The sequence below is a fragment of the Balearica regulorum genome, chromosome 15 (assembly GCF_011004875.1).
Source record: "Balearica regulorum gibbericeps isolate bBalReg1 chromosome 15, bBalReg1.pri, whole genome shotgun sequence".
In the NCBI taxonomy this organism is placed as follows: Eukaryota; Metazoa; Chordata; class Aves; order Gruiformes; family Gruidae; genus Balearica; species Balearica regulorum.
In genome coordinates, this window is record NC_046198.1 from 4,592,966 (window position 1) to 4,615,000 (window position 22,035).

The 22,035-nt window shown below is 36.2% G+C and overlaps 1 protein-coding gene across 49 annotated transcripts in view; it reads left to right on the plus strand.

Annotated features, from left to right (window-relative positions):
• Positions 1-22,035, plus strand: part of RBFOX1 (RNA binding fox-1 homolog 1) — a 906,682-nt gene that overhangs the window by 683,667 nt on the left and 200,980 nt on the right. The window lies entirely within an intron of this gene.

Genomic DNA, 22,035 nt, shown 5'->3' on the forward strand with positions numbered 1-22,035 from the left:
AGCGGGGGGGTTGGAACTAGATGATCTTTGAGGTGTCTTCCAACCCAAACCGTTCTATGATTCTTTGATTCTAAGATTTTATAATGTGCATTGTAGCCTGTTGTAAAATGGCAAAAATTCCAAAGACTCTATAATCACTGCTGGTCATAATAATAAATAGATATTTAGAAAGAAAATTAGCCAAAGTGAGCAAATAGCTCTCCAGACATAACATATGGGTATGAACAAATGCTTAAAAGAATATGCTTAAACTGTTTAAGCATTTTTTACATACTAGAATCACAGAACCTGTTATTAAAATGACAGGTATTTATTGCTGTGCTTATTTCTTGTTACTGGCATAATATTTAAAATTCTAAAATTAAAGTATAATACTTAAAATATTGAACACAAAGACTGATCACACTGATAAAACTAATCTGTAGCAAATTTATACGTTGAAAAGCTGCTGGTGTTGCATGAACGGGCCGTACAGCCCAGTTTCAAATCTAGGCTATTGCCTAGTGGTTTTGTGCTTGACCCCACATTACCAGTATTCAAGGAATTTTCAGCTAAGGTGGTATTGTTAAGTACTGTAATAGCTCCAAAAATATCAAAGCTAAGATTATGAATCATGTATCCCAAACTCAAACACACAACTAGTTCAAAGTCTAATGGTATATACAACACTTAATAAGTACATGTAATGTCTTCAGTTGACCAGATGGTGCAGTTGGATCATGACAGGTGGACACAAAGTGGAAGAGGTGCAGATAAGAGCTAGTAGGATGAGGGGAGTGGAGAACAGATCATATTAGAAGAGAGGTAGGCATGTTTAGTCAAGCAAAGAAAAGGGGTGAGAAGAGGATATTATTCCTCTCTGTCAATACTTTGGAGTAAAGGACAGGGATATGGACAGCATTTTGAGCTTAAAGGCACAAAGATAAATACGTGTATGCTGTCCATAATATTTACGGAGACACATAAAAGAATCCTTACATTGTCACATCAGGGAATTTCTGAAACAGGATTCCAGCTTGAGCATGGGCCGGGGGAGGTCAAACAGTTATGAAATTTTAAGACAGTTTCAGCAGTTTATTAACAAAAATTACATCATGTAGCTTCCTAGTAGGTGACTGTACTCGCCAACTCAGGAATTATCTTCAGTTCTGCTTTCTTTCCAAGACAGGTCAGTGTCACAGATGCTCTGGCATTTTCACCTGCCAAAATCCCTGCAGTTGATAGGATTAACCTGCTAAATTTGTCCATGAATAATAGGAAATCTGTGTTTTCTCATCCACATTCAGTAATTCACACGTTACTACTATATTTGGTGATAGTGCTACTTTTCTTAAACCTTGTCTTTTATGCATAGAAACCACAGAAAATTCTTACTTTGAAATTTATGATGTTTGCACGATCAGTTGCTCCCACGGAGAGTCTCTTTGGCTTCATAGAGTCTTCAGGGGCACACCAGTCTGTTCTGTGATGCTGATTGTAAGTTCTGGGGTTCTATATAAATTTAAATAGCTCATCTTATTATGTGATAAAGGAATTATGGTTTGTATCAGTATAAAAGAAAATGAAGTGTAGACTGTGTCAAGTTACCTTATTTCAGGGGAAGGTTAATTGGAAATGCAGCTCACACGATGTGTGATGAAGTGGAAAAAAATAACAGAAGTGACCACAGTCAATGTATGCAGCCCACATGCTTACCATTTTTCCATTTTCTTAAGCATTTATGGACAATTGAACTGACACAGTGTGCAGCAAATGGATAGTTTCCACATCTTTCTGTGCATGTTGTCAAATTCATATATTTATAAAATTTCTCATAGTAAGTGTGGAGAAAGAAAAAATTATGTGCTTTAAAACCTATACTAAATGTCAAATGTAGTAACTACACTGTGGTTAAAGACAGTTCTGATGCTTGCAGAACCAACTACTTAAATTTTTCACTTGTAAAGTCTTACTTGTAATTTACATTTCAAGAACACATTTTGTGCAAAATTTAATTTCAGAGTTAAAATCTCAGTGAAGGGATGCCTTAATGCTTCTTTTGTCAGTGGAGTTAAATCTTGTACAGCTGTGTGGTTGCACTTGTAATGCATGCATCATTAAATTAATACTATTTTAAAGATTAATAACAGTGCAGTACCTGCACTAAAAATTAAACTACTCCTGGCCAAATAGAAACTCTTATGGTTCTGTGTACGTAGACATTGTCATTACTGCCGTGAGGAATAAATGAGGATAAAATCCCACCTCACTCTGTGTGATCCACAGGATTCTGTGGGACCACATTTGATCATATTCCTTCACAGAAGCCTTTTCATGGTTTTAAATAAGGAGAAAGAACTCCAGGACTTAGGCTTGTGTAAATGTATATTCATATCCTTGAGAGGGTGCCTGAAGTTATCTTACATGCCAAATCCTCTTCCAATTTCATTTTACACATAGCTGTCTGTATAATTGTTGTTGTTCCAGCTGTATTAGCTTACACCTTCTTATATATTCCATTCATATTTTTATTGAGAATCATCACCAAACCAAAATGAAAATTGTCCTTTCCTTTTCAGGGTAGGAAAAGTATTTTTATTCCACCTATTTTATGAGATTGAAACCTTTCATGGCACTCTTAAAAATAATCATATTTTCCTGCCTTGCCTTTTGGAACATTTATTCATGTTAAGCAATCAGCTAAATAAGCATTTTAAACTGTCACCCAAGTTCCTTAATGTACTGACAACGTATACCTTGGCAATTCATATGAATGGGAAGTATTCTATCCGTATTTTCGTTATTATATCTAGATATATGCTTATTGTAGAAGCATGGTGAGGAGCCATTTGCATGTGTGCATGTATTGATACGTATGTAGGCATACAAACCGAAGGTTGAAATACAGGTGAGAGAATAGGCAGGAATTAATATTTGCTCTTTTTCTGGCTTTTTGAAATTAAGAAAATGTGGTGGCATTTTGGGTTATTCTGTTGTATCAGCTCATTTCAACCACTTTAAGGTCTTAATGAAAATTAATTTCACTTTTAAAATTAAAAGCCCTACAAATTTCTGTGGATGATATCACAAACTGTGGAACTGTGAAAGAACAGATAGTAAGGAAAGATTATAAAAAGAAGTGTAGTAGAATTAGTAACAAGCAGTTTGGTCTGTGCTGGGGGTTGGTTTAGCTGAATGTTACATGCTGGTAACAGAAATGAAGTCTTGGGTGTTTTCCTCATTTAACGACTCCCTGCAGCTGGTTAGTCCAACTACATTCTTTCTGGAGGAACCACTCTGTCTATCGCCTTCTTTTGGTGTTGCCTTTTCAACTGTTGTGTGTAGGTGTTCCTTTTGCAGAGTATATTTGAATCTCTGAGGCAGTTACAATCTAGTGATAAGTGAAATAATCCATGTTTCTGGATTTTACCGGCATTTAACTGAATACTGTTGGGTTCCCAGATAAATATGTGTAAAATGATTGTTACTTCATTTCTGATCACAGCCTTTTGATTAATCTTGACTTTCCCTTGGGCAGACATGCAGAGTTTGTCATGTGGTGCAGCAGCCAAGTAACCATTTAAGATTTTCATTGTTAAGCTCAGTTAAAAGTATAAATTCAGGTTTTAGTAAATGGCTTTTTAGGTAAATCACGTAATATTATCCTCTGAAATATAATTTTTTTGAGAAATACTTCTATCAGTAAAAAACACTGCTCAGCCCATTCAGTCTTTTTACAACCAATATAAGACACATGGAAGTAGAATAAAGTAACCCCTTACAGCAGAGGAACAAACTGACGTTTTAGCTATATAAAGTTGGATCAGATTCCTGGACTAACAGAGGAGTAAGAAAAATGCTAAGGTGGTCTAACATCTCTTGGGAGCTGGGAAAGAGCATGTAACTGCACGTAAAGTGGTCAGTGTAATGCATGCTACAGAAAGATCGAGTTTGATATCATACAACAGATGACAAATGTTGGACACTTTTATAGTATAACTGTAATGTATATTATAACAATTTTTAAACTGATTTATGACATTTAGTTGTGATTGAAAAGTAAGGATGTAAGCGAGGATTAAAGAGAATCCCAAAAAAATGCACAATTAATTCCAAATCCTTTGGAACTCCATTAGGACATAACAGAGTGAAAGTTCTGAATGAAGGATTATATAGCAGGATTGCAAAATGACAGTGCCTCTTTTCATACCTAGTTAATTTAGCATTATTGTGTAAGAAGAAATCAGATGTGTGTTTTCTGAGCGCTCTGTTGTCTAACAGGCTGAGTTAAAGATTTGCTATCAAATAGATAAATTATAATTTCCATTACCTAAAAAAAAAAAAAAAAAAAGGAGTAGCATTTTGCAATCAGTGGTGCTGTCCATTTAACTTCGGACAAGCCTCTTGCTGCTGGACCCTCTAGTTCTTTGAAATTTCTGAGACTGTAGAGACCAAAGCAACAGTGAAAAATTTGTCTTATAGTGCGGTGCGTAAAACCATTGGCACATTTTCCTGAACTCATTCACTTACACTTACCGAAATTTTACAGTGTTACCACAAGTTTAGCAGGTATGCGTAATACGGTCGCTATGTCTTAGAATATCAAGCTGAATTAAACCAGTGGTATACATTGCTGACTACATGGAAAATACATATGGACCAGTTGAAATTAACATCAGATTGTCATGTAATGTCTTTCCAGTTAATTCTGAAGGATTATTTTAATTTTTCTTTATTTCCTTTCACCTCCAACCACAGCTCTTTTGAAATCCAAATGAAATCCATAATTTCGGTTTTTCTGATAAAACCAATAACTGAATTTAAAAAGTATTAGCTATAAATTCTTATGCTGTAATAAATTGTGCCCAAATAAAGAACCAAATATTAGAGAACTCAAGAATGGCACTACAGTTCTAATTATGTCTGTAATTCTTTTAAATTTGGTGCAAAATAAATTATTACTTAGAAAAATCTTAGAGCAGAGAAAATGTACAGAGAAAATACAGTGTGGGTAAATGTTATGCTGCTTTCCCTGAAGTATTCAGGTGACCTTATTCTGTAACAACATGAAAAAATGAAATTGGGATAAGAAAGTCATTCAGATATCAAGCAAAAATCAGTCTTTGTCCTTTGCCATAGAGATATATCAGTATATATCAGCTACTCTGGATAGGAATTCCACAACTGATTTGATGTGTATGATACATAGATAAAATCATAGTAGATTTTCATTCCTGGAGATAGAAATAATTAGTTACATAGAATCATTTATGCTGGAAACGACCTGTAAGATCATCGAGTCCGACTGTTACCCTAGCACTGCCAAGTCCACCACTGAACCATGTCCCAAAGCGCCACATCTACATGTCTTTTAATAGAATCAAAAAGTCACCTTCCTTACATAGTAAGATGATCATCAAGGCCATTTTTGCAAAGCACACACCTTAAAGTATGATTTTTGTCAACAAAATCTATTCTGTTATTAATAGGGATTTTCACATGTACATATACTTGTTGGAAGATTACAAAAATACAAAAGATACAAAATGAAGCTATTTATTGATCAGACCCGTTTTTTTTTCCCTTGAGTCCGTGCCCTATCTGTAAAGCAGAAGTGCTGACTGCCGCACACTGCTGATTGCAGATTTTTTTTGACAGCAAAGACCTGACTCTTCCCTAATCCATGTAGCTGCATTGTACGAATTACAAAGCTTATGTGACAGACCTGTTCTGTATTCCAAGAACTGCAACATACCTGTCATCAGATAGAAGCAAGAATGCACAAGTCATCACTTTACTTTGGAAGCAGAACAGATGATTGAAATTATTTCTTACTACTAACTAATTCCCCTTTTAGTAGAGATAAGCTGCTTTGTTCAGCTGTAAATGAAACATTAGGGTATTAGCTGTCAAGCCAGAAGTATTGGAGAAGCTAAGATTTTTATCAGCAGTAGTAACATTTTGGGCAATAAATTGTTTTGTTGGGCAGAATACTAATCTCCAGAGGTACAAAGAAACAAAGCTCATTAAGGTAAACGCTTAAAGCACGCACAAAAAAAGCAAAGACAAAGGCTTATTACCTTTGTTTTGGGGATAGATAAAACATTTGCACTTTTTCATCTCTGTGTAGCATTGAAGAATTATGTGGTACTGTTATTAAAAAGATGCATTTGTAGTATTCTTTCTGAATACATCCAAGGGACAAAGGCATTTCTGAAATATCAACAGAGAGCTGTAGTAAGTGATGGCTTTTTGGAAATTGTTTTGTTTCCCTCTGGGTAAAATTAGGTATTTGCACATTGTCCTGTACTTAGCATTCATCAGATTAATAGACTAGCATTATTAAATGAATGTTTGAAGTAGAGAAGAATAAATGCCTGAGTTGTACTAAATATATTTTTACCAGTATATATACCTAAATTAAATTCATAAGGGTTTGTAGTGGAAAGCAGTGAGATGATGGGAGGAGAGGAACTGTGTTGCTGTTAGGGACTGCGGCTAGAGAAAACATGTTTGGAATGTGATGAAGGAATTACAGCTCTGTAAACCAAGGAGGGACGTAAACTTGCTATCAGAAACAATTAAATAAGGAAGTAAGTAAAATAGGTCGAAGGAATCTCTGTGTGTGAGTACAGCCTGCAAGTAGCCAGAGGCAGATACTGTTTTCCATCATTACTTGTTTGAAGTAGTATTTTAGAAAACTGTAAAATAGAAGTAAGTTTAACACATAATGCAAAGAACAAAAACATACAGCTGAAAAATTGCACAGAAGGTTCTGTTGATAGCTGACACAAATGTCTTCAGAATTTTCTCTGTGCAACATCTAGAATTTCGAAACACTGAGAGAGACGGCTTTGCAGTCTATCCTGTAATCTACAAGAGAGTCAAAAAAAGAGGTGTTTTAGAATCAATTGAAAGCAAATTGAAGTAGAAGGCAGTTGACCAAAACATGGCTTTCAGTAGATAGGAAACCACAGACAGCTTTTGGGGTGAAATCCTACACAGATAGACACAACAAAAAGTACTGAAGTCTGCTAGTTGTATTTTAACAAAGATGCAGTGTTGCTTAAATACTGCTGTCAGTCACTGGCTCATTGTTCAATGATGGACAAATCTTTTCTGATCTGCAACTTTGTTTTCATTCTCTATGAAACAGAGATTTTAATATTGGCCCACCAGTATAATCTGCTTGCTTTTATACGAGTAAGTACAGTAATGGTCAGCTTTTCTGTTATTGGCTAATACTGAAATTAAGTTGTCATTTCTTCATTTGGGGTAATTGTGCTCATCTGAGGGGCAAAGTATTAAGGTTTGGTGAAGGAGGATTCAGTGATACTTTATTTTACTATCTTGTTGTTAGCTATAAAGAATATTAATATTTTATGCAAGTGCTTTATATGCACCCCCCCAGCTGTAAAAGATTTTAAACTTGATTTTAAAATTCAGATTTAATCTGAAGAATTCAGATTTTAAGAATAGAAATCTGCTGCATGCTGGCGTGTTCATTGTTCAGTCCCAGTTTCACCGTAGTAACCTGGAACAGCAGGAACCTTTAGGCTGTTGTTTTACTCCAAGTACTGCATCAAATCAAACGCAGCGTAGCTTTATTTTGGCACTTACTGAAGGGCTGCTTTCTAATCTGAAAATAGTGCCAAGTCAGAATTCTTGTACAATTGCTGAAGTTGTATAGGAACGTGAGAAGTCCAGATGTAACTTATCAGGAGACCAAAGGATTTCTGGCTTTTAGTCTGAGCTTTACACTGCTTTCCTTATCTTTGGAGGAATCTCTTTTCTTAGACATCTCACCAGTTGGATGCCAGATTTTAGACGCAGAGGCTTTGTTTTAAGAGGTGATGCACACTTCTGAAAAACCCAATCAATCTGTAGAAATTTAAGTTATCTTTGAAAACGTTGATTTCAACCTATCCTTTTTTTTTCTTTATTTGTAAAATAGCGTTATTACAGGGAATGTACTATGTGAAAATAGCATGTTATTGCTGGTTTTATTAAAATAAGATTGGAAACTTTTGCGTTGTGGACTCATCCCTGGGGTAGTCCGTCACAGTTATACATGAGCTAAATTTCATCTCATTAAGAGAAAAGAATTTCCCCAATTTTTCAATTATTGTTATTGAACAAGAGCTTGACTGTAATCTTCTAAAATGCATGGATTGGCTTTTAAGGGCCATAGACTGTAACACCACACTGAATTTGTCGAAGCTGAGCAAGTCCAAAGTGTTAATGGAACAGCAACTGGAAGATTCATTCACGTTAGGGATCAAATCCAGTCATTTATATTAGTTGAGCAAGGTGATGTTTCTTTATTCTATAAATCATCTTGCTAAGCAGTTTGTTTTCAGAGTTATACATCAGTATTGAAAAGGCCTATCGTGAAGATGAGTTAATAGAGCTATTGTTAAGAAGCCAGTAAATCAAAGTTAATTACTTGAGGTAATTTAGTTAATTCAAGTATTTAGGATTTCAGTTATAATTATATTTTGATGTTTTATATTAAAAAAAGCTAACAAACAAATACGTATACATGAATAGGTACACAGTTCCTTTACTCTTAGGGGAAGCGATCACGTACACTGAACAGAAGCCTTGAGCTTCTGAAGCCGGGTGGCTATAGGCAGGATGACATGGCAGATGTGCAGACATCTAGAGTGTATTTGAGAATTTGCTCACTGCCTACCAGTGAGATGGAGACTGTTTCTGTGAGCGTAGGCTGTGGAAACCATAGGTTGCAATGGCGCCTGGTTTTGAAGTTACTAAGCTGATTTAATTCTTGACATGACATTGTGAAAGCCAGTGTAGTACACCTACACTGGGCTACAAGACTTGTCCTTTACTTTCATGTCAACTGGAGAACAGAAATACCAAGTCTATATGAAATCCATACATTAAGAAGATTCCTTCCTGGATTACTTCCTATTAAACAGTATTTCTAGAGTCACAGAACACTTTTTTGAATGTGTTTAAAAGACAGTAGAAGAAATTTGCTATGTCCTAGATTCATCCTGTGCGTTGCTGACATTGTAGTCGTCGTATCCAGGATGCTTTTAGGGCTATAGCAGTTCCAGAGTATTTGGATGAAGACAAAAGTGTATAGGAAGTGGACATTAGTAGCATATGCAATATACATTTCAGCCTGGACCATAGACATGTTCCTGATTCTGAAACATAAGGTGAAGGGCTCTAGTCTAATTTTTAACTAGTATTCTAAAGTAATTTTAATCATGCTTTTGTCTTGTTTCAAAGCATAAATTTAGTTTTAAATACACACTTCTTTTGGAGTAATGATTGAGAAGTACCAGAATATTCAGAGACCTGGATTGTTTTGCATATTTGAAGGTGGCTTGTTTTTATCTGACATCTGGTTAAGCTTTGGGTATGTAACTGCCATGAATCACCAGGAAATAAAACCAAAAAAGATCAGTTGAAATATCGTCTTTGTTTTCTACTTTTGGAGCTCGTGGAGCAGCTTAAAAGTGGATAGTGCTCTGAAAAAAACCCAAAGTTTTTGTTTGTTTGTTAAAGTGGAGGAGGAGAGTTTTCTGTGAATATCAAGTTCCAGAATCTGTGAATTTTGACAGCAAATATATGGGGTATGGTTTGATGATCCAGGAAGTCTGGCTTTTAGGATTTTTTAGTACTGCATCAGAAGTGCCATGCTAACAGGGTACAACGTGCTGATGCGATAGAAACTTCGACAGGCTCGCTTTGTACTGCCAGGTGTAACCCAAATCAGGCATTCTCTTACTGTGTCAGTCTAACTTTATGCAAGATCAGGTATTTCTGTCTTCTCCCAGGTTTCAAAAAGCCAGCACAAACTCTCCTCTGAACCATGTGTCCTAGTTTATTGGGTAGAAATATGACTATACCTAATTTGCTCAGATTTGTACTGCAGGTAATCCAACGATGTGCAGATCTGGTAGCAGTGATAGGAGGATTGTAACAGCCTGAGAGAGAGTCAGGAAACATCTGAGGATGCATGCTTTTGCCAGCATTTTAAACTGGTATGAGCTAGCACCTCTGCAATAAAAGAAGCAGCAGTGCCTCAGCCAGCTTCCTCTTCCCTGGGCTGGGGGCTGGCAGCATAGCGACCTCGCAGAGGATTAGGTTAGGGACTGCCTTCCTGAAATACAGCTGCACTGGCTGAACCTGGTTCAGCAGACTATGGCATTAAATGCCAATGATGTTACTATGTAATGTGACTATAAAATGCCGGTAATGTTGGTACTTTTGTGAAGTGATGCACAGAGAACATGAAAAAATAACGTCCTGTTGACTGACCGCTTAGTCAAGCTCTAACGTGGTTAAAGTAAAATACATATTTTGGACCTTTGTGAAATGAGACTCAGAAACTTAAGAAGCTAAATGTATCTTCATATACATCTTTACTGGCAAGTATCTTAAATTTGTTGATTTCTGGAACTGTACTGATTTTTGACATTGAGAATTAGTAAATTAAAACTAATGTGAGTACAGTGCGGAATTTGGCACTTGACTATGCTGGAAAGGGTTGCGGTGCGAGGCTAGGATTTTCTGTTTAGTACATTGATGCAGTTGTCTTTTGAGCAGTGAGAAAGGGAGAGATAAACGTTGGTAAAATTACACGCCTAACCTGTCAGAAAACTCCTTGAAGTGGTAGAAACTTTTATAATCTCCGTACAAAATAGTGAATACCTTACACTGTGTTTCATAAAATTGCTTACTGCAGTATTTACTGATAAAATGTTGAGTGTTTTGTACCCACTCACCTCCGTATTTTCATTTGTATAATGTTTCTTTTTAATGTCAACCTTTTGCCTTAACTGCTTGAGTTTATATCTCAAGGCAGCAATGATAACTGAAGAAAACAGTAATGATACATAGCTGAGAAACCATACTTTGGCTGCTGCTGGGGCCAGGTATTGCAGATTGTTCTTGGATCTTGCGGTTTTGATACTCTACAGTATCATCCACTGGCATACTTTCAGTGCCAAACTTAAAAGGAATCTTTCAAGTCTGCTGTAGTTCTCTGTGTTTCTTAATGCATTTGCGTCCTTTGCGTAATTTTCATTTCAATGAAAACCTCATTGTCTTTCCTATGTCACTGGTTTTTTCACTTGTACTTTAGAGACCTACCTTTGCTAGCCAGGAAAAAGAATAATGGAGGGGTAGTACTGAAAAAACTGTGGTGGTGTTCTGTTCATATGGCTTCTGGATAAATCCTCAAATTACTGTATTGAAGATGCTTGAAATTTTACAGTCTCTGCTGACAGAAAAACTGGGAGAATCTATCAGCAGTGCACAGTGGATGGGCCACATTCCTCAAATAATCCAGTCAATTAAAAATTGATTTTTGTTCTAGGCAGCATGGTGGTAATGTAGTGGCGAGACAGTGTATGCATTACCAACAGAGCTCACATCAGTTAAGTGATATTTAGGTGATCTTCTGTCATGGGAGAAAGCAGTGCAGTTGATGATCTTTGCTACTGAAGAAGCTAAATTGAAGTGTCAGATACCAGAATTGCATTTTATTTCTAATATGTTGGCCTGCCAGCCTGGGAGAAGCTATGTGAAGTCTGTGAATACAAAGGGACAAAAGTGCTAAATCTAGCAGAAACTGAATGGTTTGGGGAAGATTAAACTATAACATGGCTTTTAGAGCCTACAAGTAAATGCATTTAAAGAAATTGAATCTTGAACTCCAGTTGCTGGACCTTTTGTCTACTACCTTTCTTCCTTTTTGCTGACAGCAGATCTAAAGTAAACAAAAGATATGCATGATGTAAATTGCACCAATCTTGTTTTAGTAAAAGAAAAAGAGGTTATAATGCCACTAAAAATTTAGAAAAAAACCTTTTCTTAAGGTGGTTGAACTGGGAACAAAAAAAAAGCCTAAAACTGTTCTTTGAAAAATTCTTTTACCTCAGATTTGCAAGATTCTGAGTTACAGAATGTAGAGGTATCTTTTTCTAATATCAGAAACATGTGGAAATGTGCAGTTATGCAGATCAGACCGAATCCTTACTGTGAGCCTGCACGCTGCTTATTTTGGAGAGACAAACAGTACCAGCTCACAAATCTGAAATTGGTCTGGTCGTCTTGATTCATTAAAGCATCTAATGTCAACGATAGCTTTGCAAACTTTCCAGCAGAATAGAAAACTTGCAAAAAAGTTTCTCTGAGGTTCGTAGTAATGACAGGATGCTGAAATCATATCTACTTTTAGTTATGAGAGATCACAGTCAAACACCATGACACTGAAGATGTAACTTAGATTATTATTATTATTTTAACAGGATGCAGGTTTTTCCTTCATTTTCTGTCAAAAGTAGTTGTAGGATGTCCTGGTGCATCTGTGCTTCACCTGAAAGGTGGTGGCATTTCAGTGGTGGACAAAGTGATACATGTTTACCCTTTGTCAGACCTCTCAAAGGTTTTGTGAGGTTCAGTTTCTTAATGTCTGTAAAGTGCTTTATAGTGCTCAGGTGAAAGGCACTGGAGAAAATGTAAGTGGTCCTGTTGTTTAAAATTTAGATCCTGATTTTAAATGGCTAGTGTTGTGTCTGTGCTTGCCAGAAAACTGTCATGGTGATATTTTAGTAGCCTGTTGACATACGTCTCGCATCTTAGATTAGCTTTCAGCATACGTTATTACCTGTTTGTAAAATGAGTATATCAAAGATGGACTGCAATGATGAGCAATGGTCTGCAAGGTATTTCAGAACGTGTGGTTGTAAAGTAATCTCATGCTGTATTTCTGAACAAATTTCTGAACAAACGGATTTGTTGACAAAAAATGTTTGACATCTCAAAGCCAAATTACAAAGGGGACAGTGCATTTATAAATGTAAGAATTCAAAATTGTTTTCAATAGAAGAGATTGGTACAGAAAGTGTGAATATTGGTCATTGGTACAATTACTTCTTAACATCATGTTTTGTTTTAACATAAATTGTAATAAGTTGAAAGTCTTCTGTAAAAGATGATCTCACCTGTGTCAGTAGTTTTCTTCATTGATTTACTCCTAGACTGTATAAAGAGAAAAGTCAAATTACAAATGCTTTTTAAAGGTTATTGTTGGGGTAAAATGCTGCTGGGTTTTAGTGCTTTAGTTGTGTGTGTGTGTGTGTGAAATAAAAAAAAAAAAAAAGATATTTCTGGGCTTCAAAACTCTTCAGCATGATTTGAATACAAGTGGCTAACTGTGATAAGTATGTTAGGCTCCCTTCTGTTAATTACAGTATTTCAAACGAGACTAATTTGACAGCCACCCGCTCATATTATGCTAAATACTTCCTATAGTATTACTTTGAGAAGAAGTCCCCTTCCACCCCCCACCCCCCTCGAGTACTTTTTGATAGGACATTATCATTTTAGAAGCTCTGCACCACAAGCAGATAATATCTAATTACCTACTAGTTCTCTGTTTAGTTAGAACGATTGGGATCTGCTAATGACTAAATTGAAAAGGTTTTACCAGTCATTGACAGAGCCAAGTACAGAATGTGGTCAGGCATTTTCTCTAAAATGTCTTATAAAACGTGTTATTTCATTGTATTTTTTGGTGATGTCAGTTTATTTGATCTATTGCTGTGAGTGACAGTTAATTTATCGTAAATATGAAATCTCTTCTTTCCTCCAGATTGTATTAAATAGATGACTTTTTTTATTTGCTGTTCTTTTTTCACTAGAATAGTGCAAAACCAGCTGCCTACTAATCTCAAGACTAAAGCTAGATATTGTAGTTATCATAATATGGTATTTGATATTACAAAAATAACCATCGATGTTTTGTAAAATACAAGAAATTATCTATTTTCATGTTAAATTCAAGTTCGTGGCTTGTGAATAGTTTAAGAAGTAACTTCATTAGAAGTATTTATACAGAAAGTAGTAGAGTTGTAGTAACTTTTCTTTTACATTATTATTGTAGTTTTATCCAAATTCCACCAGGTGCTGCCAAAGAACATACAGCCAAAGCAAAGTTTACAGCTTAAGTGGAAGTTGCTCAGGACGTGTGTGCACGCTTTCATCAATACAGCCGTGAAACCTTTTTCAGAAGCAGGAGCATCTTCCCTACGCGTTTAAGAGCATACCTCTTTTCTTTGTAACTAAGCACTAGCAATCAGTTTGATACAAGGTGACATCATTTCTGGGTATCATGTTCTTAAAAATGCACTCTCTCTTACGACACAGAGATATTCATTAACAGGCTATAGGTGAATAATACACTATTTTAACAGGTAGTTAGAGACTTTTGTAAATATTCCCCTACGTTGCTATCTTCATTTTGGGTGATGGGGTATATTTTTTTCGTGAGATGTTCAAATTACTGAAGTTTAGTGTATTTGGTGGTTTGGGTTTGATTTATTTTCATTCCAGTAAGGAAAGTGGCTATAGACACTTTATTCCTGCTAACTTTGGTAAAGATGTTTCTTTCCTTTGTTTGCTTTTTGTCTTGCTGAGTCAGGAGTTTTGTATATCACAAGTCAGTTCTGTTTTGGGTTTTGTCTCATTCTGGGAAGAAAATGTGCTTCCAAAAGCCAAGGTTTGCTTGAGGTAATAAGAGCCCCAAACTTGTGACTGCTCACAACAGTGCAGTGCAAAATGCTCAGGCAAACAGCACTCGTAGCAGCAGGAATCAATTCAGAGACTTGGCGCAGAGCAGTTTCTATCCTGCCTCCCTGGTGAGTTCAGCCATTGTGCTTATGACATAAAAAGCAATGTGCATTTTAATTGCTGCACTTATTTTTGAACTGTTGCTCAAGTATTAGTATGGTTTAGTTCAAAAAGGCTGGATCATGGGCAATGTGGCATCGGGTTGCCAGAAAAGGTGTAATCGGCGTCTGCTAGAGTTGGTGATGCAAAACCCCCCTGTGTTAGCTGCGGCATTGGGCAAGGAACTTTAAGGGATTAACCTCGTAGCAGGTAACCACGGATCGCTAGAATGGTGGCATTACGTTCTAGAAATGCTGTGTTGTTTTCTTTTGTGCTTTATTTAATTAAAGCCTTGAGTTTATTGTCATGCACAAAGGGTTTATATTTGAATGTTTATTGAATGGCGAACAGCAAAAATGAAGCAAAAAGATTCTTTGGGGTAGTCTGGTATAATCAGTGTGGATTGCAAAGATAAATGTGGTGAAGGGAAGAGGAAGGAAAAAATCGAAATGTAGCTGTTGCTTGGAGCAGCAATATATTCAGAAATGTGACTGTAGCTAAGTCTGCACAAAGAAACTCCTTGTTTGTAAGAAATCCATGGCAGTGACTTCACCTGGCGGTATTTAATTGATTATTTAGTGAGCATTATGTTTGCCTTCCCTTGGGATTTGATCTTGCTTATTGTGTCTTCCCCCTTCCGCCAAAAAGTGTCCACTAATTATTTGAATATAGAATATTGTAATTGCTTCAGATCTCAGGAAACGTTAGTGTGTCAGTACTTTGTTTCATTTCGTAACTCTGTGTGTGTAATAGATAGCCCAACATCACTGTAGCTTTCCTGGCTTCCCATTTTCTTGCCATCCCAGTGTACTTGACAGCGGGGGAGGAAAGGAAAAAGAGGAAACATAAATTATCCTACCGATGTGAGATTAGATCAACATTTAAGCTAGTAGGTGTAATACAGATGCTGTGATCAGGTGCTCAGAGCCAGAATACTCACAGTCCTTGTGCTACTGTAATCAAAGGTACTGAAGATTGAGCAGTTCTCTGATGCAGTCTTATCAGTTTGAGTATAATGTAAATCCTGTTACAGCAGCTTTGTCCGATCTGCCTGTAGCTTTGTTCTGAACCTTTCGGTAACAGTTCACTGAAGCAGAAAGAGCCCTGTGAATTGATATTATAAACCTGCATGGTTGCTTTATTCATTGTTGAAGCAACAGAATATAACAGAAGTATTTATTTTAGTGGATTGAGGATACTTTTTTTATTCTATCAGCCTGAGCAGGAGAAAAATGTTCTAAATGCAAAAGAGGAAAAGCTAATACTATAATCATATCCATACCCATTCGGAGCACAATCCCATTGAAAGATAATACAGAACACTATATGTTTAATTTATTTTACACATTCAGAGAGATTGTTAAAATCCCAAAGTGTTGTTATTTCTTGCTGATGTAGAAAAAAAAAATAATCATGTGACACTATTATAATCAGGAAATGATAGTCATGTGAAATAAAAGCTTCTCATAATGCACTTAGTCTTCCCAGACATCTGTATTTTTCTAAGCACCACCTACCTGCTCTCTTTGGGGCGCAGATGAGCCTTAGAAATTCAAGATTGTATTGTATTCACTTTTTTGCTGATGGGCATTCCTTACTGAAGCTCAAGAGCATGAAATTTCTCTTTAGTCTCACTGCTTTGATATGGTATTTGCCTAATAATCAAACAAATTAAAGTGTGGAAAAAAAATTATAAAACTGCAATATCTTAAAATTAAGAGGCCGAAATATTAAATTGAGTTCCTCGTAATAATGCTGTCGTGCCATGCTGACCCTTATTCTTGAAAATCAGTTTTTAGGTTGTGCATCAGTAAAAGAAATATTATGACTTTGGGAATTCGAAAGAACTTTTAAAGTGTCACGTAATCTAAAAATTCTGGCTTTATACTTTAGAGATCATCTGGACAGATTTAATTGACATTTGTGAAATATGCAGATATGGAAGCCCAACTTTATTTGCAGATGTTTCTATATGCTATCAATGAGTTCTGTTACTTAAGACATGTTTTCTGTCTTGTGTGGGGATAGGAAGATTTACAGAGTTAGTTCCATTACCAGTAAAAAGTGTTTCAAATGGAAATCTCTTGAAGAGGAGAGTTATTTAAGATAGAATTATTATTGTACACTGCTCTTAAAATTTCATGTTCAGTTTTTAAAAAATCTCTGCTTGGAAAGTTAGGGTAGTGAATAGCTGATTATTTTTTTTAATGTTAAATATTTAAAATACCTAAGGAAAAAAGGTGTACTAAACTCTTCATTATGGGAAAAAATAAGCTTGTCACCACATGAAACTAATAGGTGTAACAGTTACTTTTGTGGAGCAGTTACATATTTAAATTTCATATTTGATATTTGTCTTTCAATTAATTTCACGTAGTATTCTATGAAAAAACAGACTTTGTTTTGGTTTTATCTGATGACATAAGCAACTCCAGATAACCAGAGGCCAAAGCCTATCTTCAAAATAAATAGAAAGTTATTTGATGCGCAGTCCTGCACCCAGACCCCCATTGGGGAATTCTGTTTGGGTTTGCAGCTCCGGAGTTAAGAGTAGAGCTTCAGTAACTCAGTGGGGGAGCGGGAGGTGCTACGTGCCAGTCCTGTCTCGGAACCCGCGCAGTAAAGTAAGGCTGCAAGCTCTGGAAGAACTGAATTGCCATCAGAGAGAGAGATGGATGTTTTTGTTCAAATGATGAGAACTGTATGTCCCCACCGCTTCTGTATGCGTAGTGTATGGTGTTTCCATGGAGCGGCAGAAATCAGAAGTTCAGGTGGATAGAAAACAATGTCTGAGAAGTCTTAGTATGTGACAAAAAGATCTGGCTGCCTTATGGGATGAAAAGTGAAAAGATGTTTTGTTTTCTTTTGTTTCTTAAATTTTTTTTGGCTAGGTAGAATAGTAAGAAAGGAAAAGTATTTTTTGTTAATTTCATGTACTTAAACAATTTTAGTGTGATGGGAATGCTGCTGACCTTCCATACGTAGCCATTCCTCTCTTTACATATCAAACAGCTGTATGAGCTTTCATAGGAGGAGTATTGTTATTAATCCTTGACAGAGGTCCCAGAGGTTTCAGGGAGTCTCTGAAACAGTAGGCAGCGTAGAGGTAAACTGAGTAACAAACACAGCCAACTGTGAATCTCAAGTGGTTATTAATTGCTTCATTCTCACTTTAAATTCCAGCTAAGTAAGTCCAACAGTTGTAAATGCAGTAAAATGTAAAGAGGACTAAATAATTTTGCAGAATACTAACTTTGTGGTATGGAGCTACAGTACTCATCAATCCAGATGTTTTGTGTATTGACCACAAGACACTCGCATCCCTAGATTATGAAAACATACCTATTTGTATTAGCAAGATGAATGTTTAACTAATTTAGTAGTCAGGTCTTCTGTCTGTGATCACTGTAAACATTTGCATTGATTAGAAGGAAAAACAAGGCCTGTTTGCAAGGTCAGAAAGTTGATTTGCTTCAGGTTGATTTTTTTGTTTCATTTACGTGTTTTTATTATGATTTTTTTCTTCCAAAATAAATTTTTGGCATTTCTGAAAGGATTGTGGAAAAAATAAGGTCTATAGATAGTGTTATGTTTTCATATTTATGTCTGTCTGTCTTCTGAAGTTTGTGGAATTTCTTGCAGATCTGTTTTTGTATTAAACCTTCACTCTGAAACAATTCCTCCCATTTTGTACTCTATAGAGCTGTAATATTTGTCCAAGGATGAGCTGCATTCAACGTTTTGTTAACTGAAATGGGAAGTGACAGACTGACTAAAAGAAAATCTCCGTGCCAAAGAAACAGATATTACTTCTTTCTCACAGATTACTGTATGCCTGGACACTGAAGACTCCGAGATTGCAGATGCACTAAGGTTTCATATTGGTCCATGTTAGACTAATTTGATCAAAAGAGACACTGCTGTAGTATTTGATTGAGATGGTCAAACATTGGGAATATTGTGCAGGAAAAGGAGGGTTTGGAAGAGAGAGACATTTGAAAAAATAATTCAGATTTGTTAGATATATTTTGTTTGCATTGATTTTCACTATGGATGTATATCTTTTGATGGCAGCTATCTTCAAAATAATAGCATAATAGATAATACTCTGCTATATAATTTTGTATTTTTACTACTTCTTTTTACTGCTATTTGTAGAATAATTTAATCGTTGAAGTTGGTCAGTACTCGCACACTCAGCAAACAGGTTTAGTGCAATATGAATGGGTTGTGGCCAAATATGAGAAAGCCGTAGTTATCATGCAAGAGTATGAAGTTGAAAAATGTCTGAAGAACTGCAGAGGAGATTCTGCAACACGGGCATGAGAAAGTATAAATTATATTTGAGTCTTGCAGAAGTAGGTCTCAAGCTACAGGGAATGCCCCATCCCACAGAAGACAGCCTTCTCTCTGCTTTTTAGTTCAGGTTTGTCAGACTGTGACTTGACGGATCAGAGTCCGTGGTGATTGCGCTGGTTTGAGTCATCCCTCTCCTTGCTGGCTTGCTTCCATGCTGCAAGAAAGGGAGGAGGCAGGGAATTATAAAGTACTAGGAAATGATCACAATTTCAGATGTTTCTTCATCACCTTTGTTTTGGAAGAACTGGGAGCCGTGAAAAAGCAACACGCGATGGTAATTCAGAGCCCCCCTGTGTACAGGGAGAGGGGATGTCGCGGTGCTTATGTCTGACTGCATCTGCTGTTCCCCAGGTCCTCCACCGTTCTTAGTGGCTGAGACCAGGAACGATATCAACTAACTGGCATTCATCTCCCAGCTCCCCCAGTCCTTCTGCAAGCTGGACTGAGGTGGTGTGCCCTGTTCTCCCTTTCCATAGGCATAGCAGGGAGCGTGCGTTTTCTGTAAAGAGTCACCACTTCAGGGATGTACAGCTTGGCTAAATTGAAAGACGTCCAGCGGGGTTTTTCTTGTCAGTCTTTACTTGTGTAAAGGAAACAGATGATCTGAAAATTATGTTGTCTAAAAGTTTAATAGTAAGAAATGGGAAACCATTAGCTCGCTATCATTCCCTGGCTACTATCCTAATTTTGTTACTGAACTTTGTGTTGTGTGTCTTCTGTCCAGTGGAATAAAAATTTGACCAAAAGCATCCATTTTGTATAAACTGAAAAAAGACTGGTTGTATGGTGACGTCATATAAGCCTTAGTGAGACGGAAAGAGTAGTTATCACATAGTGTCATTGCATTCTTTGCAGAGCAGTTACTAGTTTTATTTTTGCTTGCAGTTATAGCTCAGGACAGGGAAAATGTGGTATATTGCTTTCTTTTCTTTTTTGTTTTTTGTTTGTTTGACTCGTGAAATGCACTCTTGACAAAGCTTGCTATTTGTTAGTCTCACTGCCGTGTTTATATTAAAGACATAACGGGGTCCTACTGCACTATCAATTGCTTTTCATTACCCTTGTCTTTGCTTGCAAAGGTCATCACCTTGCATGTGAATCAAATTTGGAAAAGAGTATTTTCTTTACAAGTGGAATTGTAGTCTGACTAAAAAGGCAGTGCTATTTGAGAAAGTTAATATAACATATTCCTGAGCTTCCTTTTAACTCTTACATAAAGTTAATTTGGCACCTTTGTGTGGGCAGATTGTATTCTTCCCTGTCAGAGTTGCAGTTGCTTTTGTTTTGTTTCACATTTGAATAATACATTTGATTACCATGGCAAACGTTGCAGCGCATGCATGCCTGACTGTAGTGCCTAATTAACTGATGATAACAAGGCAGGATTGCCCTCTTCTCTTTCATAAGCAATCATATACATGACAGTTCTTTTATCTTTCTTCAAAATGGACTTGCTCTCCTGACCCTTAAGCAGCTCCGGTTTTGTGTGTTTACCTCTGATGTCTTTGCAAGACTGTTAATTTTCTGTGGCATATCCTATCTAGTTGTAATTAACACATTGAACAGCGAAAAAATAGTTCTGCTTGCAGATGCCTAATGGAGGAATGCTTTCTTCCAGTAATTATACAGCTTCATTTTACTGATTTGCATTGACCTACAAGGATTTTTTTTTAATACTTTTTTTTTATTATTTTTTGAGGACATGTACAGTGGCATAGTCCTATTTAGGTAGGGAAAACAAACTAAAAAAGTAGGTTAATTTGCTTTTATTTACTTAAAGTAAACTTAGAAGCAGTCGGTGGCAAGTTTGGTAAAGGTTTGCATTTAGCAAAGTTAAATTGGAGGTAAACAGTGCTGTCGTCTTGCATGTATTTAATCCTGAAGTCGAAGGCCTGTTCTTATAATTAGAAACTTCAAGAAGCACTTGACCTATTTTAAGGAAGCATTAAAGTCACATGTATATAGAGCAAATATTTTCCAGCATTGTATCTTTAAAAACCCCTGAACTTACATTTCAAATAAATGAGACTAGCATTTCTATTTATCGTTTTATAGCTAGGCTGAGATTAAAGCCATAATGAATACAAGTTCAAAGAGAGGAAGGTATAAGAGAAAAGGTTGGTACTTAGAGCAATAAAAACAGGGGCAAAAAGAACAGCTTTTCTGAAGGACTCAGGCTGGAATAATAATGATAGAATTGTCTAAATCGATATATCTCTTGTCAGCCTCACGTCTGATGTTTGAATCAGTCAGGCCTTTTCTGCAAGAGCTTTCCTCGGGAATATTGAATTATTTATTATTTGTATCTTTTTTCCTTCCCTTTCTGATGATTTTTTTTTTCTTTTTTTTCCCTGACTTAGTAAAATTTGTTTTTTATGCTGCCAGGTTCAATGTTGTCTGCTGTTTGATAAATAGCAGTAATTGGGTGTATAGCAGAAGTCGTGTAAAAATGTATGACTTCAATTACATCTAGAACAATTTTTTCTTTATATTGATCTTTTTTTCTGTATAAGATCTGCTCTTCATAGCCTCCAGTGCTGAGTTTTTAAAGAATTACTCTATGTCCATATGTTGGCATGCACTTTTGAACCCATGCATCTTTTTTTAAAAAAATGGAATGCTGTCTTGAATCAGTTCTGCCTGAGCAGTAAGTGAAAAATTAGAGTCGTTCAAATAGTGAAATATTCATATTGTATTCTAGGGAGATGAGGGATTGCGTTACTTTAAAATTGCAATGCATACTTACAGTCCCTGTTTCTCTTGTCTGAGATAATGAAATGATGGTACTGGCCAATTAATGAAAACATCTTTCATTAACAATTATAATCCAGATAAAATTAAAGTATGTGTTTTGAAAGTCACTTCCTTGCAGTAAAGCTCCGCTCATTTAAATCTACAGTTGTACACCATAGTGTTTAGCCTTGTAAATATTATCAAAGGTGCTAATGTAATAGAAATGTACTGTCTGTAATTTCAAGTATTGTG